This window comes from Talpa occidentalis, unplaced genomic scaffold, assembly GCF_014898055.3.
Source record: "Talpa occidentalis isolate TD23 unplaced genomic scaffold, MPIMG_talOcc4v2.1 talOcc4.4, whole genome shotgun sequence".
Taxonomy (NCBI): Eukaryota; Metazoa; Chordata; class Mammalia; order Eulipotyphla; family Talpidae; genus Talpa; species Talpa occidentalis.
Window position 1 is genome coordinate 122,784,029 of NW_023604295.1, and position 16,671 is coordinate 122,800,699.

The following is a 16,671-nucleotide window of genomic DNA, read 5'->3' on the forward strand; positions in this document are numbered from 1 at the left end:
AAATGTAAGAAAAACATCTTTTAGAACTTTAGTGTCTTGCTTTGTTTTTGGCTTTGTTCTCTTTGAAAACAAACATCTGAATTTCAACCAATAACCCCATCACCAAATTTGAGCTTTTCTCTAAGACTCCTACCACATGTGAACTACTGACCTTAGCTGATATGATGCAAGATACTGATGAAAAGCCTTCTTTAAATGAGTTAACAGCTGCATGATTCTTTCTAGGAAGCAGAAGTGGGTAGAATTTGAGGTATTAGATAACACATTTCCAAATATTTAATATGCCCATAGTATTTATAAATATATAAGAGGTCTTACAGCAGGTATACCAAACCTTTCTTTTAAGATTATTTATTTCAGACTAGTGTATAGAATTAAAATACATAGACTTTCAGAATATATTTAGGTCTAAGGGCTATCATAATTAGTTATCTTTTCTTATTTTTCCTTATGTCTTTTTTTAAAAAGTCAAATATAATTGACATATGCCATTGTGTTCATTTTAGGTGTATAATATAATGATAGCTATATTTAGATATTGCAAAATGATTAGTTAACATTCATTACCACGCAGTTACAAGTTTTTCTTTCTCTTTTATTTATTATTATTATTTTTTTATAGAGTCATTTTTATTTATTTATTTGTTTGTTTGTTTGTTTTGTTTATACAAGCACTGGGTATAGTCAGAAGCACCGGAGGGTGAGAGAATTCACCAGAGCCAGAGCGGGGAGCAGAGCAGGTAGAAGGACCGAAGTACACTGCTGAGGGGAGCAGCGGGCGGCAGGAGAGGTCTGCGTGCCATGTGGGACCCTCCTCTGGTGGCCGGGGAGCAGCTGGGGATCGAACTGGCGCCGCAGAGGCCGCGGGCAACTTCGCAACCCAGCGCTCAACCGCTGCGCCACCGGGGAGGCCCAAGGTTTTCTTTCTCTTGATGAGAACTTTTAAGGTCTACTTTCTTAGCAACTTCTACTACACATTACATTATTTTTAGCTGTTAGAATCAGCTCTTCTTCGTGCAAGGGGTTAGCAGCACCGTGAAGCAATCCACAGCCTCTGCAGCACGAGTTCGATCCCAGGCCGGCCAGGGAGCAACCCACATGGCACAGCAGACCTCTCCTGTCTCGCCTAATGCTCCCCTCAGCAGTGTATTTCAGTCAGTCTGCCTGTTCTGTTCCCCACTCTGTCTCTGGTGAATCCTCTCACCCCCTGCACCTCTTGCCTGTACCCCAGTTCTTGTATACATAAATATTCAAAGAAAAAAAAAAAAGAATCAGCACTTCTAAATGAAGTTACATGCAGTTTTTGCAGTACTCTCCCAAATAGAATTCACTTGGAATCCTCTCCATGGATATACTTATTTGTGAGTATATAGAGAACCCACCTATTTTACTCTCTTCTTCAGCTTATCCCCTCAAACAAACAGTCACAACTCAACTAAAAAAATTTTGAGAATATTGAGAACCTTATATGTATACACCTATGCATTTTTCTGAGATACTGGTGGGTGATAGCTGTGGCTCTGAGCCCCTTGAATCTCACTCACCGTCCACAGGGGAAACATCCCTATAGGCTCTGATGAGTGCTGTGCGGGGGCCAGGATAGCATGCCTTGAATTCACATGGCAGGCAGCCAAACCAAGTGTAGGGATTAGAGAAGGGCTGCTCAAGAATAATATTTAAGGGCCTCCCCGGTGGCGCAGCGGTTGAGCGCTGGGTTGCGAAGCTGCCCGCGGCCTCTGCGGCGCCGGTTCGATCCCCGGCTGCTCCCCGGCCACCGGAGGAGGGTCCCACATGGCGCGCAGACCTCTCCTGCCGCCCGCTGCTCCCCTCAGCAGTGTCCTTCGGTCCTTCTGCCTGCTCTGCTCCCCGCTCTGGCTCTGGTGAATTCTCTCACCCTCCCGCGCTTCTGACGGTACCCAGTGCCTGTATAAATAAATAAATAAATCTTAAAAAAAAAATTAAAAAAAAAAAAAAAAGATAATATTTAAGAGGATTATATGACTAAACTTACTTCAGGGACAGGACAAACTGGACTTGATCGACAGGACGAGAGGTTTCCAAGAATAGGTCAAGGATAATGCTAAGTTACTTGGGCATTACCAGATATGAATTAAAATAGGAAACAATAAAGAAAGAGAATGTTTGGGAGTGTGGGGTGAGGACAAGTGTTCAGTTTCACAATTGAATTTGAGGGTTCTCCTGAGAGATCAGAGTGGAGTCTCAGGATACAGAGTGTGAAGAAAATTGTGTAGGATCTGGGAGAGTCATTAGCATTTTGGACAGCAATAAAGGCCAAGAAAGTGAATGAGACTGCCCAACAGGAATGGGCAGAGGGGCCTCCTGGTGGCAGCTCCCGGGTTGAGCACAGTGCTGTGAACTCGTCCGCAGCCTCTGCAGCACGGATTCGATTCCCGACTGGCCAGGGAGATACCCACATGCAACAACAAACCTTGTTCTTGTCCACTGCTCCCCTCAGCAGTGTCTTAGGTCCGTCTGCCTGTTCTGCTCCCCGCTCTGTCACTGGCATGGAAGTGGACAACATAGGAGCCAGATTACACTGGTAGACATTTGAGTGAGGGTTCAGAGGAAAGAGGCAGAAGTTTGGCAATGAATGGGGATAGACAGGGGTAGCTGAAGGGGTTAATATTTAGGGATTAATGTTAGACTGATGTTTCTTAATCCTGACTATACATTGGAATCATCTGGGGAGACTTAGAAAAAATTTCTGACATATGGATCCCACCCTGGCAATTCTGACTTAATTGTTATGAGGTACAACCTGGGCAACCATACACTTCTAAAAAGCTCCCCTGGTGATACTGATGAGCAACTAGTAGTGAGAACAACGGGGAGACAAGAAATAAGTTCTTTCAAAGATAGGAGTGAGTTAAGTGTAAATGTTGAAGAACTGAGCCACAAGAAGGAGCAGCTGAAGATAAACAGAGGCAGAGGTGATGGTAATGACATCAGAATTCCTGGAAGGGAGGTAATCAGTGAGACAGAAGGTGAGACTTAGAAATGAGGAGGAGTACTTCTCTTATTTGGCAGGAGAAAGGGATACACAGAGGAGTGAATCAGGGCTGAAGTTCTGCCGGCAGGAGGTTGAGGAGGCCTCAGGAGGCCTGGGATCTCCGGGAACCAGTGGGGGAAGGGGTGAGATTAGCCTCTGAAGGAGAATGGAGAGGCAACGTTGCAAGCCTGGGTTAGGTTAGGGGTCCCGAGCTGTGTCAGCTGTATGACACTGATGGTTCTCAGCAGAACATTAAGAACGTGAAAACAGAGCTTCTCCCTGAGCATGAGGGTTACATTCTTGATATCATGTTGGTAGGGGATTAAAAGTTGGAAAGTTAAGACTCTGGGAAGCAGTTGGTGATGACTGGGGAGGGGAGGGAGGTATGTGGCTGCAAATTCACCAGTGAAATTCCTTGTAAATAGCTACATCTTCTGAATCCAAAACAAATGAACCAGCAAAAACTTACATCAATAATTATGAGACTATGGGGCCTCCCTGGTGGCACAAGGGGTTAAGACACAGCACCATGAAGCTATCCACAGCCTCTGTGGCATGATTTGGATTCCCCACCAGGGAGGTGACCCACATGGCACAGCAGACCTCTCCTGTCTCGCCCGCTGCTCCCTTCAGCAGTGTATTTCAGTCAGTCTGCCTGTTCTGTTCCCCACTGTCACTGATGAATCCTCTCACACCTCTGGCCTATACCCCAGTTCTTGTATGCATAAATAATAAATCTTTAAAGATTTATTTGACTATCGACATTCTACATGTTTCAAGTAAGTAAAATGTAAAAATCTCTATATTTTTTACTGTTTGTGTCCTGAAAAATGCTAAAGTATCTCCCTCCCCTGTAGTGTAAACCTCTCCTGCAGGCTGACTACCCACTTGCCACACTTGGTTTAGTCCAGAACTCACTGCCTTAATGCTTTTATAATCAAGGGACTCAGTGTCTATGTAGACACAATCTGAACATTTTGAAGTTATGAAGTAAGTGTGTATAAAGTGAATCCATGAATACTGGAGTTTTCTGTGAGACCACCTCAGCTTAGTATGGAGGATGAACAATTATCTCTTTCTGCAGGAGCTCAGAGATTTTCCAGGATATAGAACCTGAAGATCTGAAACTTAAGAGTCTTGGGCAAAAGAAGGTTGGCCACTTATCTGCTCTGTCCCCTACAACAACCCGTAGCTCCATATTGGTGACGTGGCCTGAGAGATCAGCAGAGAAGGGGACCTGTGTTCCAGGTTCCAGACAGGAAGCCACAGGTGGAAGGAGACGCCAAGATCACAAACTCTTCCATTACCTTCCTTCTGCTCCATCTAGTTTCTAGTACAGCATTGTGGGGGACCCCCTCGCAGTTACCTCCTAAAATCCCTGTCCTTCTTTGCCACCACTGTCCTTTTTGATGAGACTGCTCTGGCAAATCTTGGCTCAAAGACATTTTTTTTTTTGCTGGTTTTGTAAGCTTCTGCCTTTCCCAAACCACATTTCTTTCTTCTCTCATCCTCAGATAAGCTGAACTAAGTCAAGCACATACCTTAATTATAGGCCAAAGCTCTTCTTGATTAAAGAATTTTAAACATCTCAATACAAAGAAGGTGCTTTGCTCTTTTTCTAAGAGCTGCCTGACCTCTTGTGCCCTTTGACAATAGCAGCTCGGTCTTTATCAGGAAGAAACTGCTTTTTCATTCCACGATGTGCTTTGCTTAGGGCCAATTTTTAATGATCAACAGATGAAAAGCCACATTCCTGAGGGAGAATAAAAGGAGTTTGTACAATAGACTGAAGGAATAGGAATTTTATCTGCATTAAATCTTCAACCCATGTTTGTTGACTGGATGAATGAAGGCAAAGCACATTTAACAATTGAAAAGTTTCACCTTACTACCACAGTCATTTTTTTCTGCCTTAATTAGCATGTGCATTTGCAACCATAGGTGTGAAACTCTGCATCAGGTGATGGTGTACATAAAGAAAAATAGTAAGTGATGACTGATGAGTGGAAGGTGGTAAGGTAAGGAAAGAAAATAACAACAAAGGTCAAAGGAACTTATTCCAGAATACCTTTTCTGATGCCAACAGGTGAGTCAGTCCAATTATAAATTAGAAAGGTATTAAATATGTATATTTGGGTTGACATCTGAGAGGGGAAAAAGGAGAAGTGAATAAATTCTATGGATCCTGTGTGAAACTCCTTTTTCTAAGGAGATTTTTATTTCAGTTACTTTTAAAGGTGTTTTCCAGGTCTCATGTGATCCAGTCTCTATTCCAAGTCACCTTCAAAAGAAAAGAAAGGCCTCCCCTGGTGGTGCAGGTGGTTGAGCGCAGCGCTGTGAAGCTGTCCGCAGCCTCTACAGCACCGGTTCAATCCTAGCCGGCTGGCGAGGGTCCCACATGGCGTGGCAGACCTCTCCTGCCGCGCCCGCTGCTCCCCTCAGCAGTGTATTTCAATCAGTCTGCCTGTTCTGTTCCCCACTCTGTCTCTGGTGAATCTTCTTACCTTCCTGCACATCTGGCCTGTACCCTGGTTCTTGTATAAATAAATACAAGAGGGGAGGGGCGGGGAGGGGAGAGGAGAGGAGGGGAAAAAAGTCTGTCTTTGGAAGTCTTGAAGACAGATGCACTTCTTACCCAGGACCCAGGATAAAGCAGTCTAGAAATCTAACTTGGTCTTTGTTCTGTACAGCTCTGTGTTCACAGTGCCTCCTAAGATCTTTCCTAGCACTCTGGTCCATACCCTTGGCCTTCTCCGTTCCCATCCTCCTTTCTTAGCTGTGGTGACAGTCAGGACTCTGCCCCTAGTTACCTGCTCTGGCCAGGCTGCACTGGATGCTGGAGAATTCTCTATTCATCCCCCGTCCCATTTCTCCTTGCTTCCCATAAAGCAGAGCAGCTGGTAGAGTGCTATAGGAAGAGCTGTTCCTGCCCTCTGATTGTTGTGTGAAAAGACTGTGGAACATTTCTGGTCAGCAAATTCTCCACTTCCTTCTACATGTGTCCCTGGGTGCGGATAATTGTGTCTGGAGGTATCCTCGATAGCTGGGGACAGAGGGACTCAACACAGTAGATGTACAGTGGGTGTACTCCTCTTTTCCTAGGGGTCAGTCCTCTAGGGGCATCTGTGGTAACTGAAGTGTGAAACCCTCTGAAGTGTCTTTGTCTGGCTTCTACCAATTAACGCTCCCTCCCTCCAATTTTGAAAAGGCCAATAATAGGTTTCAAGCAAGGAACATTTATTGTGGGTCACACAATGGGAAAGGGGCAGCAACTTCCCTGAGTCATACTGTTGACCAGAGGGGAGTGGGGTTACTGGTTTTATGGGGAGTATGGGGGAGCAGCATCATGGTGTGTTTTAGGCTGAGCTACACCAGGATACATGCTTCTTCACATGCCACATGTCTCACTAGCATCTTAAGTCTCTAGCTAGGGGTGTGTGTTTTAGCTTGCTAGTGTGTCCTATTTTCCTTCTAGGTCAGGTCTTCTCCCATCTGCATTTGTGAGGCCATTTGGGTTCAGCTGGTTCTGGAACCATTGCCTAAAAGCAGGAAGCCTCTGCAGGGTGGAGAGTCTGTTTCTCACTGGTGACTGACTGACTTTCCAATAGCCTGGGGGCTCAATAACTGGTGGGTTAGGCATTCAAGGTCTAGGTCCAAGTGGTCCCATAACAAAATTCCAAATATGGGCCTCCCTGGTGGCACAGGGGGTTAGGCACAGCACTATGAGGCTGTCTGCAGCCACTGCAGCACGAGTTCGATCCCCGGCCAGCCAGGGAGCATCCCACATGGCACAGCAGACCTCTCCTGCCTCGCCCGCTGCTCTCCTCAGCAGTGTATTTCAGTCAGTCTGCCTGTTCTGTTCCCCACTCTGTCTCTAGTGGATCCTCTCACCCTCCCGCACCTCTGGCCTCTACCCCAGTTCTTGCATGCATGCATGCATAAATCTTTTTTAAAAAACCCAAATTCATCTATGTTAACATTTGATCTTGTTAAATGTCAACCTAAGCAAGTCTTTTCCTTTCCCTTTGAAAGCACTGTTACAGCCTTCATGTTCAAGTTAGTTCTCCTTGGCTTCCCACCGTTCCCCATTCTGATTGTTTTAGCCTTATGAATGTTATCCTTTCCCCTTACCTTAAACCTCAGTAGAGTTGTTCCTGGTTCGTATTTGCGATTGTACATATCGGTGTGTTTAATCACTTTGGCCCAGTATCTCCACTTCTAGAACTTTATGCCAAAGAAACTATCAAAGATAAAAATATTTACACTGAATATAGGAGAACTTATAATATCAAAAATGGATACAAACTAATCGCACCCCAATCAAATGAAAAAAATTTTTTTTTTTTTATCTCCCCCCGGAGAGACATTGTCTTATTCCTTTTCAGCAATCATTCCTAGCAAGCACAAGCATACCTGAAAGAACCTAAAATACAGAAAGTTTTTATTTTTTTTTTAAGATTTATTTTATTTTATTTTTTTAAAATAATTTTTATTTTTATATTCCCCATACAATTGCAGCCCCCCCATTCTGACCCCAATCCCTCCCCTCCCGCCCCCGCCCCCCTAAAAGTGTCTCTGGTTCGTAGTTTTTTGTTGATTTTGATTTTCACTTTCTTATAGTTATTCATTTTCCTGGTCCCTTATTTAAGTTTTCTAGATTCCTGCTATGAGTGAGACCATCCGGTATTTTTCTTTTTCTTTTTGGCTTATTTCGCTGAGCATGATCCCTTCCAGTGCCATCCATGTTGCTGCAAATTGCATGTGTTTATCTTTTTTGAATGCTGAGTAATATTCCATGGTATATATGTACCACATCTTCTTGATCCAGTCATCTATTTTTGGGCATTTGGGTTGTTTCCAAAGCTTAGCTATTGTAAACAGTGCTGCTATAAACATAGGGGTGCAGGTGTTCTTTGGAATTGATGTTTCTGTGTCCTTTGGGTAAATACCTAGGAGTGGAATTGCTGGATCATATGGAAGCTCTATGTTTAGTAGGTCCAGAAATCTCCACACAGCTCTCCACAGTGGTTGGACCAGTTTGCACTCCCACCAACAGTGCAGAAGAGTTCCTTTTTCTCACACCTTCGCCAACATTTGTTGTTGCTAGTTTTTTTAATATGTGCATTCTCACTGGTGTGAGATGGTATCTCATGGTAGTTTTGATTTGCATTTCCCTGATGACAAGTGATGTTGAACATTTTTTCATATGCCTGTTGGCCATTTGCATTTCCTCTTCAGAGAAGTTTCTTTTTAGCTCTTCTGCCCACTTTTTGACTGGATTATTTTCTTTGTTGTTGTTGAGTCTCATCAGCTCTTTGCAGATTTTTGTGATCAGTCCTTTCTCATTAGTGTTGGGTGCAAAAATGTTCTCCCAGTTGGTGGGGTTTCTCTTTGTTTTTGTTATTGTCTCTTTTGCTGTGCAGAAGCTCTTTAATTTGATGTAGTCCCAGCTGTTTATCTTTGCCTTCACTATCACTGCTTTGGGTGATGTGTCTGTAAAGATGTCTTTGATGTGCAAATCACGTAGTGTTTCGCCTGTATTTCCTTCTATATATTTTATGGTTTCAGGTCTTATGTCTAGTTCTTTAATCCATTTTGAGTTGATTTTTGTGTATGGTGTGAGGTAGTGGTCAAGCTTCATTCTTTTGCATGTAGCGACCCAGTTTTCCCAGCACCATTTATTGAACAAACTTTCTTTGCTCCAATGCATAGTCTTTGCTCCTTTGTCAAAGATTAGTTGACCATAAATCTGTGGGTTTATTTCTGGATTTTCTATTCGATTCCATTGCTCTGTATGTCTGTTCTTGTTCCAATACCATGCAGTTTTGATGATTATGGCTTTGTAGTAGAGTTTGAAGTCTGGGAGTGTGATGCCTCCATTCCCTTCTTTTTTTTTCAGGAGAGCTTTGGCTATTCGGGGCTTTTTGTGATTCCATATGAATTTCATCAATAATTGTTCTATTTCTTTGAAGAATGACATTGAAATTTTGATTGGAATAGCATTGAATCTGTATATTGCTTTTGGTAGGATGGCCATTTTAATAATGTTTATTCTTCCAATCCATGAGCAGGGGATGTCTTTCCATTTCTTTGTGTCTTCTTCTATTTCTTTTAACAGTGTTTTATAGTTTCAAATGAAAAATTTTTGATAAGTTATGTGATGAAATATTATCTTTCAGAATTTTTTTTTTTAAGATTTTATTTATTTATTTATACAAGCACTCGGGTACAGTCAGAAGTGCGGGAGGGTGAGAGAATTCACCAGAGCCAGAGCGGGGAGCAGAGCAGGCAGAAGGACCAAAGTACACTGCTGAGGGGAGCAGCGGGCGGCAGGAGAGGTCTGCGCGCCATGTGGGACCCTCCTCTGGTGGCCGGGGAGCAGCCGGGGATCGAACCGGCGCTGCAGAGGCTGCGCGCAGCTTCACAACCCAGTGCTCAACCGCTGTGCCACTGGGGAGGCCCTATCTTTCAAAATTTTGACACCAAAGAATATTTAATAATATAAAATACTTCTAATTCAGGTTTAACTAAAAATCATAGATGAAAATTCTATTTGAGGGCCTCCCCGGTGGCGCAGTGGTTGAGCACTAGGTTGTGAAGCTGCCTGCAGCCTCTTCAGCGCAGGTTCAATCCCCAGCTGCCTGGTGAGGGTCCCACCTCACCTGCTGCCCGCTGCTCCCCTCAGCAGTGTTCTTTGTCAGTCTGCCTGCTCTGCTCTCTGCTCTGAATCTGGTGAATTCTCTCACCCTTCCGTGCTTCTGACCGTACCCCAGTGCTTGTATAAATAAATAATCTTTAAAAAAAAAAAAGAATTATCAAAAAACAAACAAAATTCTACTTGAAAACTAATATCAATTTGGTGTTATGTAAATCTAAGTATGTGTGTGCACATGTGAATAACGCATGTACAATTTGATTGTTCCTGGGTAGTAGACATTTAGTTATTTATCTTTCTGTATCTTATTCTTTATTATTCAATCATAACTGAATAAATATCATACAGTAAATGAAAAAAAGTAGTTTTTAACAGAGTGATGAAAAGGAAGCTAGAGCCATCTAGATGATTAAAAGTATGGAAATGGTTAAATAAAGGAAGGTGCATTCTGGGCCTCCCCGTGGGCAGCGGTTGAGCGCTGGGTTCGAAGCTGCCCGCGCGGCCTCTGCGGCGCCGGTTCGATCCCCGGCTGCTCCCGGCCACTTGAGGAGGGTCCCACATGGCGCGCAGACCTCTCCTGCCGCCGCTGCTCCCTCAGCAGTGTACTTCGGTCCTTCTGCCTGCTCTGCTCCCCACTCTGGCTCTGGTGAATTCTCTCACCCTCCCGCGCTTCTGACTGTACCCAGTGCATGTATAAACAAAAAAAAAAAAAAAAAAGGAAGGTGCATTCATAAGTTCCATCCCCAGGGAGGCTACACTGCCTGCTCCTGGCTTATGAGTGTGTAGGAGCACACCTGGTGTCTGAGGCCTGTGATCCCTCCCAACCTGCTCCTCTCTGCTCTCTTGATCCCACCATCCCAAACAGTTCAGTGGCTGGCCTTCCTGCTTCTACTACATGTGGTCCCCAGACAGCCCCCTGCCGTTCACCTACCCTGTCTCCTAACCACAGTGACCGATACAGCATAGGCAACCAGAATCCCTGCTGGTAGTTTTCTTCAGGATCCATTTGGGAAATCACCATCTCCTCCACTACAATCAGGAGCTATAAAGATAATACAAGCCACACAGTCATGTGAGGCACTTTCTTTCCAGAAAACCACCTTGTCTGTATTGAAGAGAAAGGTGCCAACACAGATCAACAGAGAGATGACAAGAGTCCTGAAGACATTGGGCCTCTGATTCAGACTACTGGGACTTATTTTCCTCAGTTTATAAATTTCTCTCCCTTCTTTCCTCTTTCCAATCTTTCTATCATCTCCTTTTTAAGCTTTTTTTTTTTTCCTGCTGATTTTTTTTTCTCTAAGTTTGTGTGAGAAGAGTTCTGTTAGTTGTAACTGAAGGTGCTCTGACACAAGCCGCTATATTCCTTTGGCTTTTGGAGACACCCACTTGGCTTTTGGTTGCCAAGCAAGTGTGAACTCTATTTTTGGAAAACGTCTAGATACAGGGGTTATGGCCTTTTACAGAACTTTCCTTCTCTTTTTGGATGTGTTTTGCCCTTATTAGTCATACATTTCTTTCCTGCCTACCAGTAAGAGAGTGAAATCAGACATATATCATCTAATACTGTTTTGAAAGCATTGTTAATGACATGGGAAAATACTTGTAATATATGACCTAATTATTTCAAGTATGTAATAGTCATGGAAAGGAAATATATCAAAATATTAACAGTGGTTATATCTGAGCGATAAGATTATGAGTGATTTATGTATTACACTTTAAAATTTTATAAATGGACAATTATTTTGTGATTAGAAAATGAGTTATTAAAATACACAAATTTTAGTACATTCAACCAAAGGTCAGTTCTATAGTCATTAGAAAGAATGTTTTGAAGACAATTCAGTGACCTTAAAAAATGCTTAGAACAATTAGAAAGGCAGATAAAATTACACACAACATGGATCTCAAGCATGTTAATTATAGATGTTCAAATATCTATAATACTGTGTAGGAAAGAATGCATAGGAAATGACAAAAAAATTGCTTCAAAATATTAATGGAACTTATCTTTGAGTTGTGAGATCAAGGTCAATTTTTGTTTTCTTCTTTAAATGTGTTCATGATTTCCAATTTTCAGAATCAGATTTCTATTATAATTACAGTAAAGCAGTAAATTTTTTACTCTGGGAGAGAAGTTTTGAGAAGTAAACTTTTTCTTTTTTAAAGAGGCATTTTTTTTTTTTAAAGATTTGTTTATTTATTTATTTATACAAGCACTGGGTACAGTCAGAAGCGCGGGAGGGTGAGAGAATTCACCAGAGCCAGAGCGGGGAGCAGAGCAGGCAGAAGGACCGAAGTACACTGCTGAGGGGAGCAGCGGGCGGCAGGAGAGGTCTGCGCGCCATGTGGGACCCTCCTCCGGTGGCCGGGGAGCAGCCAGGGATCGAACCGGCGCTGCAGAGGCTGCGGGTAGCTTTGCAAGCCAGCGCTCAACCGCTGTGTAAAGAGGCATGTATTATTTATTTATTTGTTTGTTTATACATGCACTGGGTACAGTCAGAAGCACGGGAGGGTGAGAGAATTCACCAGAGCCAGAGCGGGGAGCAGAGCAGGCAGAAGGACCGAAGTACTCTGCTGAGGGGAGCAGCGGGCGGCAGGAGAGGTCTGTGCGCCATGTGGGACCCTCCTCCAGTGGCCGGGACCAGCTAGGGATCGAACCGGTGCCGCACAGGCCGCGGGCAGCTTCGCAACCCAGCGCTCAACCGCTGCGCCACCGGGGAGGCCCGAGAAGTAAACTTACTCTTCCTTTTGACATAGGATGCTGGACACCTTTCCTCCTTTCCCCAGGTCAGGAGCTGAAATACTCCATCTTTGCTGAGAGTAGAGGGTAGGGATGCATTTCTATTTTGGGTAAAGACCAGGATCTTTTATTTATTTATTTTTTTTAATAGAGGCATGCTTTATTTATTTATTTATTTGTTTGTTTGTTTGTTTGTTTTGTTTATACATGCATTGGGTACAGTCAGAAGCGCGGGAGGGTGAGAGAATTCACAAAGCCAGAGCGGGGAACAGAGCAGCAGAAGGACCGAAAACACTCTGAGAGAGCAGCGGGGCGGCAGGAGAGGTCTGCGCCCATGTGGGACTCTCCTCTGGTGGCCGGGGAGCAGCCGGGGATCAAACCGGCGCTGCAGAGGCCGCGGGCAGCTTCGCAACCCAGCGCTCAACCACTGCGCCACCGGGGAGGCCCAAGACCAGGATCTTTTAAACCTTCACCAGATTGATTCTGTTGTCTTAGAGCTCAGTTTCCCCTGCTTGTACAGGCATTGAGACACATAGACATACATGTTTATTTTTTTTTTTAATTAAGCAGAATTTCTCAGAAAGGGAGGGGCAAAATATGGAAATGTAGCAAAAGAAAAATTACATAATATACTTTGAATACATGTTTGTTGCACTATTCTAAGTACTTTACATATATTTCACCCATCTTTTCAAAAACCCCTATAAAGTGGTGTCATTTCCACTAATTAACAGATTTGCAAAACAGAGCCTTAGAGAGAAACAAAATAATGAAGTGAAAAAATCCTCAGTTCACATGACCAATAAGTGGTAGAAGTGGCATTTGAGCTAGACCTATGCTGTTCACAAGTATGTGCATGCTAAACTCTTATAAAACTGATTTTTGGATGAATTCAAATGCCACCTTAGTGGAGAATTAGTGAAACCCTTACAAAGTATGGGAAGGTAAATGTTATGTGTATACTTTGGGATATTTCTTTTCCTACCAGCTACTGCACGGAGCTCTGTAGGAAAGAAAGAAGTGCAAGGATATTTTTTTATGTGCTTACTGTAGAGCTCTGGAGACATTTCCCACCTGCCCTCAATTTGTTCTATTTTGCTTGAGTGTGAAGCAGCATAAAGATCACCTCATTTTTGTAGGCTATGGGGTAACATTGAAATTAAGATTTATCTGGAAAAGTTATCTCCATTTTGCCAAAATTACCACCCATGTGATACTACTTCCTGAAGTCTCTGGAGTCACAAAGTTCTTACCCCCTTGACTCTTTGATATCAGCATGAGTGGGCAGTGCTTCCCAAGAGGCAGGGGCAGTGGAGTTCACACCAGGCAGAGAAGGGGTTGTCAGAGAGGAGGGAAGAGAACAAGGCTCATCCAGCTGACTGGAAACCACAGAAGAGAACTCTGTGAGAGAATGAGCTGTGGGAAGTTGCTTAATTCTGAAGATGGTTATGTGGTTATAAGCTGAGGAGAAAAGACTGGATTTGGCAATTCAGTAGGCCATTTCTGGAACAGATACAGAAAAGAGTAGGAGTAGAATTCAGGTGGCAAGGTGGTTGGGAATGAGTGGGAAGTGACAAATTGAGTTCCAGCAGACTCTTTGTTTGGCAGGGAAGAGCAGGAGGGAAGTGTAAGCTGAAGGAAAGGCGTGTGTTCATGTGTGCGCACACGCACCCACATGCCGGAAATAAGAAATCAGAGCAGGTTTCTAAATTAAGTATGAGGCAACACATAGAAGAACAACTATGCTATTGAGAGGTTATTCTGTTCCAGGCACGGTGGTAGGGCCTCACATTATTTGTTTCATTTATTGCACAAAGCAACCTTTGGATGTAAGTGAGGCTCGGAAATAGTGAGTAATTTCTCAAAATCACACAGATTAAATAGATCTTTCCAACTCTGAAGAACCATAAGCTCTAACCAAGGAAAAGAAGGGAAAGAGGAAACAATATTTGGTACAGAAATGTCCTAGGAAGAGGTAACTAGAGTTGGAATAAAAAATATGGGTGAGTAAGACAGTGGGATACAGCTACCCTAGAAGCAAAAGAGGGATGGAATCAGAAAATAACGAATGGGATTAGAATTCAATTGCATTACATTTCCTGGATAAAAATAAGCTAGGTAGGTCACTTAAGTGTTTAGCTAGATTTCTAGAAGAACACTGATGATTCCACTGAAATTATACTTACAGAAACAAACCTTCCTTCCTCTTTTTTTAAATTTCCCTTTAGTATGGGCCTCCCCCGTGGCGCAGTGGTTGAGTGCTGGGCTGCGAAGCTGCTCTCAGCCTCTGCAGCGCCGGTTCAATCCCCGGCTGCTCCCCGGCCACCGGAGGAGGGTTCCACATGGCGCGCAGGCCTCTCCTGCCGCCCGCTGCTCCCCTCAGCAGTGTACTTCGGTCCTTCTGCCTGCTCTGCTCCCCGCTCTGGCTCTGGTGAATTCTCTCACCCTCCCGCGCTTCTGACTGTACCCAGTGCGTGTATAAATAAATAAATAAATCTTTAAAAAAAAAATCTTTAAAAAAAAAAAATTCCCTTTAGTATGTAATGACCTCAATCATGAGCTGTGATCTTGCATGACTCTAACTTATATAGACTATTTCTTCTACCCAAAATTCCTGTCCTCAGCTATTTATAAGTGTGGAGATGAGGGCCTCCCCGGTGGCACAGCGGGTAGAGCACTGCGCTGTGAAGCTGTCTGCAGCCTACACAGCGCCGGTTTGATTCCGGGCCAGCCAGGGAGAATCCCACATGGCGAGGCAGACCTCTCCTGACTCGCCCACTGCTCCCCTCAGCAGTGCCCTCAGTCCGTCTGCCTGTTCTGCTCCCCGCTCTGTCTCTGGTGAATTCTCTCACCCTCCCAAGACTCTGGCCTGTACCCCAGCTCTTGTATAAATAAAAATAAATCTTTAAAAAAAAAAAGTGTGGAGATGAACACTGCTAGTTCATTGGCAAATCAAATGAAATACTGAGATTGAGTAAATTTCATTCAAGAATTTGGTTTTAGGACTTTTATCTACCAGGTTGTTGTACCTATTGTACATTGCTACACAACACTGTCCATGACTGGGGTGTGTGAAATAGAAGGATTCTGCAACAAAGACTCCTAAAAGATGAGCAACAAATCCTCCAAGCCATTCCAGTTAAAATTTGTGACATACTTAATCTTATATTCTGTTGCCATAGTGCTTAGGTTAAATGTGTAACTAAAGAAAATGGATTTCCACTGCAAATCTTAATTTTTATTGTGCCCTGCAGTGCTACATGGACGATGCATGTGTGGTAAGTCTCACATTTAGATGATTCCAGGGAGAGTTTTGAGAGTTAAAGTATTATAGTCTCTGTCAGTGGTTATTAAGATAATTTATTTTCTGTAGATGTGTATCATTTTCTTAAAGAAGTGACTTTATGAATGCCCTTAGGCACAAAATAAACAGCTTTCTGTTTCAAAAGCAGTATGCAATTTACATGGGTCTTATCTGTATTTCCTAAAAAGGAAAACAATATTCATCTTGAAAAGTATAAGCTTTAAGTTCAAAATACAAATGCTTGTTCCTCAATTGTTTTAATGCCTCATTTGATTTAAAAATCAATTTCACAGTAAAGTTCACATTTAGAATTCTTAAGAACTTATCTTTATTTAAAAAAAATCAAAACAAAAATACATTGGCAAACAGATCCCATCACTGGCAGTGTTTGGTGGGTGGGAGAAGGGAACTGACCAGGTCTCAAGGCCAATATATCCCAGCATTCTTTGCAAAAAGGTAACATTTCTTTCTGAACAATTGAACAGGTTTTTTTTGTGTGTGGTTTTTTTCTTTTTTCATTATACCTGTGCTATTGTGATTTATAAGAAATAGATACTTGGTCTTTACTCTGTTCCAGGTCATGTACTACTAAAGCTCTTGAATTACTCTTAGTGCTGAGAACATACAAGATGTCTTTTGTTATGTGAGGGAGCTGACTTTTGGACAGCCCCCAGGTAACCGAAGGATGGGAAATGGTTGCCAGTGGAACCAATCCTGATCTAAGGGTTGGAAATTTCAGCCCAATCCCCCAACCTTCTGAGTGGAGAGGGGCAGGAGGTTAAATAATCACCAGTGGCCAATGATTTAATCAATCATGCCAAAGTAATAAAGTCTTTATAAAAACCCCAAAAGATGATAATCAGAGAACTTCTAGGTTGCTGAGACAGCAACTGTGTGTCTGGCCTCAAAGTCCATAGGAGCTTCAGTGGGGACTTCACTCTCTGTAGCTCTTCATC

General features: G+C 43.2%; 1 long non-coding RNA gene across 1 annotated transcript in view; it reads right to left on the reverse strand.

Moving 5' to 3' along the window:
- LOC129146785 (uncharacterized) overlaps positions 1 to 16,671 on the reverse strand; it is a 40,592-nt gene that overhangs the window by 20,273 nt on the left and 3,648 nt on the right. Inside the window, exons 2-4 of the long non-coding RNA XR_008553993.1 lie at positions 7,142 to 7,250; positions 4,552 to 4,763; positions 152 to 221 (exon numbers count right to left, since the gene is read on the reverse strand). This is a non-coding gene — a long non-coding RNA (uncharacterized LOC129146785). The remainder of the gene's footprint in view (positions 1 to 151; positions 222 to 4,551; positions 4,764 to 7,141; positions 7,251 to 16,671) is intronic.